This window comes from Pteropus alecto, unplaced genomic scaffold (assembly GCF_000325575.1).
Source record: "Pteropus alecto unplaced genomic scaffold, ASM32557v1 scaffold113, whole genome shotgun sequence".
NCBI lineage: Eukaryota > Metazoa > Chordata > Mammalia > Chiroptera > Pteropodidae > Pteropus > Pteropus alecto.
In genome coordinates, this window is record NW_006433949.1 from 6,254,833 (window position 1) to 6,262,406 (window position 7,574).

Genomic DNA, 7,574 nt, shown 5'->3' on the forward strand with positions numbered 1-7,574 from the left:
GCATTATGACTTCAAAGCTTAATTTTCAAATAAAATTCCTGGTCTCAGGTAAAATAATATTTGCTTCAATAATGTGTTCATTGCTCTTTCAGGCAGTAAAACAGTCTTATTCTTTTTCACACATGCAGGAAACATGTCACTTATGCAAAGCAATGGTGTACCTGAAGACCAGGAGCCACACCAGGGTGGAATTACTGTCAGATACTGTGACTATTCACCCTGTAGATGTCCCTGGAAGGCTAGAAGGCAGCCGAGAGAATATCTTAGAATGAATGTAATTCTGAAAGGTCCAGAGGGTGAATCATGGCCAGCATTGTCCAACAGAACTTTCTGTACTGATGAAAATATTCTGTATCTGCACTATCCAATAAAGTAGCACTTGAAATGTGGTTTGTGCAACTGAGGAAATGAATCTGTAATTTTGTTTAATTTTAATAAATTTAAATAACCAGTCTACGTTACTGGACAGCACAGATTTAAGCAAATCCTGGAGACTCCAGCTCCCTTGAGAGTGATCTGGCTTAGGCTTATGACATGATTCTGGCCAATGAAGCAGGAGGAAAAGGTTTTCTTTGATCAAAAAAAAAAAAAAAAGAAGAAGAAAAGAAAAAGAAAATAGATACAGGAAGAGAAGGTTCTTTTTTCTGTCTCTAGATGTGGTCTTAAGAATGTGATGTCTAGGAAATGTTGTAGCCATCTTCAAAATAGTAGGGCGGCAAGCCTACAGCTGAGGCAGATACGGTGAAGAGAGCACAGCAGAATGGAAAGACTATGGGCCCTTGACACTACTGCTGAGCTGCCTGACTACTGTGGAGATAACATTTTTATCTATTTATTCAGATATTTTAGGTACTGCTGACATTTTCATTTATTCAGATATTTCCTAAGCACTGACTAGAGATACAGCAATGAGCACAACAGATAATCCTTGTCCATTTTAAACAAGCTCCTACTGTTTAAGTCAGTCGTTAGGATTTTTTTTGTTAATTGTAGCTGAAGATACATTAATTCATAAGAGAAACAAAGTAAAAGTGGATGAAGTAAACTGTTTTCCTTGAAACTGTAGTGAAATAAACCTAGGATTTTAAAGATTAGATACTGATATCACTTCCAAAGGAAGTACCTCTAGAACAAGGATATCTTAAATAATAGGTCATAGTTACTTTGCTCAAAATCATTTTGTTAGAATGTATTAAGGCCAGACTACCAAGACACATAAATATGGTTAATAGTAAACCATCTGTACACTACGATCCAAGGCCTCATTTACAGTTACCTTATTAAGATATAGGTAAAAATAGAAAATTTGTCTAACTTAATTTCTCCTCCATTTACCTCCCTCTCTGACATTTTAAACAATTACAAAATATACACTATTTAAATTATCTAGTTGTTTTCAGAACCAAAGAATAGTCCATTATGAAATCTGCTAATCATATTAAACACAAACTAGATCATATTTCCAAAGTTAAATAATTCAGACCTGTTTGGTACTTCTAATAGATCAAGATAGTAATTCAAATCCGAGCTTTTTCCCATTATATCGTGTAAAACAGACTACATGCGCATGTGAAATTAAAAAACAAAATTCTATCATTCTCAATTTCTGCCACTTTTCCTCTCAAAAGGAAATATTCTTAAGAATATTTATTTATGGGACAAGATTTAGAATGATGGCAGTAGCCAGGGCACAGATGTTTTTGAATCCTGAATTCTCCCATAAAATCAGACTGCACAATCTGAATAGCAAAACTGAAAATCTGCATCTACGACAAAACTAAGTGATATGGTATCCTCATAAAACCCAAAACACAAGCAGGTGGGGACAAACTACAGGACTGGAAAAGACTCATGTGGAATTGTCATTTGTATGAAAAGAAGCAGAGGAAAGCAACAGGGTATCTGAGGAACGTGAAATTAGGAAAATCCCCAGAGATAACAGGTACTCACTGGAAAGTGCACTGGGCCAAAGTAAGATTAATGGTTGAAACTGAAAGGAATTTTGCACATTCCAACTTGTAGATGAGTGCAGGGAGGCTGTGGCAGTCTAAAGGGGCTAGAGTACTCTGAGCCCTATAAATTCAAACCTAACCATCTGAAGCTCCCTTTCAGGACCAAGTCTTGTACTGATGAGAAACTATTGGGAACAGAACCCAAATTAAGCAGAACAAAGACAAGAGACAGAGGTGGAAGACAGATCAGATAAAGAATTGGAAGGAGTAAGGGACAGGAGATGTCTGCAAATACAAGGCTTCCCTCTGTTCCTCCCCACCAGAAAATTCACAAGAGGGAACTCAAGAATCATGAAGCTAAAAAAGCTTTCATAACTCACCTCTAATAGTTCAGGAAAATTGATTTCACTTAAAAATGAGCAAAATAAAGCACTGTGTTTATATTTCAAAGTCATTATGAGGAAAAAAGCGGGGGGGGGGGGCAGGAAGGACAGATAGCATTCCTAAAGACAATGAAAGCATACCAGAAAAACATGGCTTTAAAACAGATAAATATTATAAAGCAGTATTTCAAAAACCAGCTCAAAAATTTTTTTTAAAGACATAAGAGGCAACATAAATCTGAGAAAAATAAAGGAGTGATAGAAGAAAAAATGAGAAATAAAAGATCATTTCAGAAATGAAGTCTAAGCTAAAAGAAACACAAGAATGAACAAGCAACACATAACATAGAATGCCTTAAGAAAACCAGAAAGTGCAAAGGAGGAAAAACTTAAATATCAAAAAAAATAATTTTTTTTTAAGTTTAAAAGGAAAGTAGCCACCTATAGAAGACAAAGAAGATCCAACATGTGTATAATAGGAGTCCCCGAGGAAGAAAATCAAAGCAATGGAATATAAGAACTATTAAAAACCATTACTTAAGAAAAACTTGATGAAATAAAAAATTTGAAACTATATACTGAATCAACTATTGACAAAAGAAAGTCCAACCTATTGAAAAGTTTGATAAGAGTTTATTTGAGCTAAAATTTTGAAGATATGCCCAGAAGCAAAATCTCAACAGACTGAGAAAACGCTCCAGGGAATGGCAGTTATGTAGTTCCCTTTATGCATTTAGAATCAAAGGAAAAAACATGAGGGTACATGAAATCCACTGGTGGTAGATTAAGGAAGTGGGAGAAAACAAAATGAGGAAATCTTAAAGATTAAATAAAAAGCAACATGGAGAAACACATACTTCCTTTACACGGGTACAGGATCGTTAATAATTAACATTTACAGTACACAGAGATGGTATGCAGAGAACAAGATACAATAAGGGATTCTGTGGTCTTGTGCTCTGGTGGTCTGTATACTCTGGTGCCTGCACTGAGTCTCCTAAAAAATTACTCTCATATTTCAAAGGTATGTTATCCTAGATGCATAAGAACAATGGACAGGGCTCACTTAAGGTAAAGACTGACTTTTGCTAAAGAAGCTATAGGCCTGGGAGGTGACCTACCTACCATGACCTGCCCAGCTACAAATTTGTGATCAGACCATTCTGTGTGGTTACTTTTGGTCATGGGTCTGTAAGGCCTGCCAAGCCTCTCGCCAGCCTACTCCTTAGCCTGCCAGGTTTAGTATATGGCCTCTTTTTTGTTCACACAATCAATCCCTATTGACCATGTTCTAGTAAAATTACTGAATTTTTTAAAAACCAAAAGTCCTGGCATTCAGGCAAAAGATCATATCACTTGTAATAGAAAGGCTATCGAAGCATCATTTGTCTTTGACAACAACACTATACAGCAAAAGACAGCAGAGGAAACCAAATGTGAGCCAAGAACTTACAGGCAGCCAAACTAGTAGAAGTCAAATTGCACGGTCATATGGTAAATTTGCTTAGCTTTTTAAGAACCAATTTCTTTTTATAATCTATTAGTGTTTTCTTATTTAGTCAGTCTATTTAGTGTCCTTATGATAAATAGTTATATTCTCCTTTTTTATTGTCTTATGTTTCTTGGAGGCACGTAAAGAAATTTTTCCAATGGAGAGATTTTATTTATAAAGAAAACTTAAAAGCAAAATATAAAAATAAGTGCTAACATATCTTCCTAAATAAGATGACCAAATCTAAATGTTTTTCAAGCAACAACAGGTTAAAATTGTGATAGTATATAGCATATGTACTAAATGTTTATAGTAGTATGTATAGTTTATTTTAACAACAACAACAAAAAATGAAAAACTGAAAAAGAAAAGCCAAGTACCTGAAACAGAAATCCTATAGGAACCAGTGATTTAAAAGAGTTCTTTATGAACACTTCTATCTACAGCCATATCATCCTTATTATTAAGGAAGCAATGTTAAGTCTAAAAACTATAGAAAACATCTACTTAGTCACTGAGAAGGGGCTTTAAGGTAATAAAGAACACATCAAATTATCCAGGAAGGACTGGCTCACAACTGGAAGATTTACTTTCAGGCTATAGTTTTAGCATATTTTGGCATATTTATCCAGAAATACATAAATGTGTAATATACTTAGTCTACAAAAATACTTTCAGAAAAGGGGTGAAAAAATTGTATAAATACCAAAGTTTTCTAGTAATAGACTGACTACTAGAATAGGGGTATTCAAGTGTAGTTCGGCACTCATATTGGGTAACAAAACTACTGGTAACTGACTCACATCAAGGTAAGTAGAAACACAAAACAGGTGTTGAGAAACTTAACAGCAATTTGATAGTTTTATTTCTGTTGTCTCTAATAATGAAAATTTGGGGCATACATATTGAAAGTTTATATTTTTTTCTCTTGGTAATTTATTTTTAGTGTGTTTTACAAAAAATAAATAAATAAATATTTTGTGACTAATTGAGGAGAGGGAGGAAGGAGGAACTGGTACTTCACCAGAAATGGTTTGAGAAGCAGAAGCCAGCAAACTTCTTCTGTAAAGGGCCAGAGAGTAAATATATCTATCAGGCTTTGCAAGCCACACACTCTCTGTTCCAACTACTCAACTCTGCCATTGTAGCATGAAAGCAGCCACAGATAATATGTAAAACAAATGGGCATAGCTGTGTTATAATAAAACTTTATCTATGTAAACAGGTTGCTGGTTCCTGTACTATAACATTAAAAGAAAAAGAAGAAAAGAACTAGGAAGGAGACAAAGCACAAAATTCAAAATTCTCCAAAAGGATAGAATCTTGGAAAGATTTTTGGCAATAAAAGGGAAAAAGTAGATTTTTTAGAATCCCATAGCCTAATTTCCTTATCTATGCCAGCAGCCACATTTCTAGCCATGCTAACCAGGCTGGGGTGAATCTTTGCTTTATTATAGTAAACTATAGTGCCCAATGGAGATACCACATGGGTAAGATGTCTTCATTTTATGTGCATCATAGCAAAGGACCAAGTCCTGGTTTAACTGGCAGAGGAGGACACTGTCTGATATTACACTTAGTATACAATCAAATCTGTGGTAGTTTTTTTTTTTTTTTTTAATCACAATCTTGAAATTATAACACACAAAAAAACAATCCAATCTCCAAACAGGTTAATCTTGTCCTTCATTATTTGGGTTATGAAATCGTTCCTATGCCTAACAGGTGCAAAGCTCTGCTGGTGGTATATATTATTAAGGGTATAAAAATAAGATTTTGCCTTCAATAAAGTTATAGTCAAATAATTAAAATAAGATACATCCATTAAATAACCAAAATGCAAGGCAAAAATGACATAACTTCTCCTACTAGACCCCAAGTTCACTGAGAGCATTGAGAGCAGGATTCATGCGTGATTCCTCTTTGTATCTCCTCTACCAAGCACATACTTTAAAAAAAAAAAACAACAACTATTTGCTGAATGAGTAAAGTGTAAGTAAGGGTGAGTAATTACCATCTGTCCTTCACAGATGAAGAAACCAAGGGAACAAAAAAACTTCATAGCTGGTTAAAAGCAGATTCATGACCACAATGCAGATTTCCTAACCCCTACTGTTTGGGCTTTCCCATCAGACCATGACTGCCTCAATATATATAATAAAGAACAAAGTCTCACCAGCAGACTTCCAACCATCTGAAATAAAACTATGAAACTTAAAAGATACCTGAAATATCTCTGAAGAACAAGCTCTTAACTTAAAACTGAGGGCAATTAACTATATACTACAGGTGCAACGAGGATAACAGACATAGAGGAGGAGAGAAGAGCAGAAAATACCCTTCGAATATGCTCTGGAGTCCTGATACGTAAGAGTTCTGAGATACCAAAAAGAACAACAGGAGGGCCATAAGAGTTAGGGGAAGAGAAAACTCTCAAAGGACTGGCAACACAGCTTTGGGCAGTGGTACTTCTCAACATTTTTGTGTTCTCCACGTGATTTCAATTCTAGAATTTTGGACAATATAATTGAAGGGACTAAGACTCAAAAATAAGAGTAAATAAGTCAACAATAATTACAATGCAACCAGTAAAATAATGTCCATAGTGTCTAGAGAAACTGTTCTCAAACTTTTTGGTTTCAGGACTCCTATTAAGGACCCCAAAAAGCTTTTGTTTATGTATATTACATCTATTGATATTTATCATAAGTAAAACCGAAAACATTAAAAATAAACCCATTACATATTCACACTAATCATGTTTTAATGAAACATAACTTTTCCAAAACAACAAAAATTAGTGAGAAGAGTGATACTATTTTACAAATATCTTTAATGTCTGGTTTAACAAGTCAGCTGTATTCTATTTACTTCTGCATTTAATCTACTGTGATTTATGGTTTTGTTTGAAGTATATGAAGAAAATCCAGCCTCACACAAATATGTAGTTTAAAAGGGAGAATTTTAATAGCCTTTCAGATAATTGTGGATATTCTTCAATAATGGGACAAAATTCAACAGATAGTAGTTTCTTTTGGGTGGGGGGCTGGATAAAAAAGGTGAAAGGATTAAGAACTGGCAGTTACAAAATAGTCAGAGGGATGTAAAGTACAGCATAGAAAATATAGTCGATATTGTTGTAATAACTATGTATGGTGTCAAGCGGATACTAGACTTATACAGGGGATCACGCTGTAACTTATAAAAATGTCTACCCATTATGCTATATACCTAAAACTAATATTGAATGTCAACTGTAATTGGAAAAAAAAAAAAAAAGGCAGTTACATACAATGTAGAATCTGAAACCATATCATCAATTTTTTTTTAAGGCAAGGCAACCCTTGGTTGACCTCGCAGATTGCAAGGATCTTGTCAGTTTACAATCCCTTATTTTTTTATTTTTTTACATCTACAGCACCTGGTCTTCCTAAGTGGTCTTCCATCCAAGTACTAACCAGGCCCAAACCTGCTTAGCTTCTGATATCAGACAGGATCGGGCTTGTTTGGGGTAGCATGGCCGTAGACTCATGAACTTTTTGTACTGTGTTAAAAATCCACTTGTCTATCTTTCACTTTGAATGGATCTTTACTCAGCAAACACCAGTTCACTGAATTACTGTGGCTCTTCAAAATGTTGATGTATTTCATTATTCACTATTGTAAATTCACACTTATTAACATTACCACTGATTTCATCAGAGAAGTCTAAATACTGGGAAGCTGTCAAGCTCGAATTTTATCACT

The 7,574-nt window shown here is 34.7% G+C and overlaps 1 pseudogene; it reads right to left on the minus strand.

The window, feature by feature from the left end:
• Positions 1–7,236: 7,236 nt before the first annotated feature.
• LOC112477256 lies at positions 7,237–7,355 on the minus strand (annotated as a pseudogene).
• Positions 7,356–7,574: the final 219 nt, after the last annotated feature.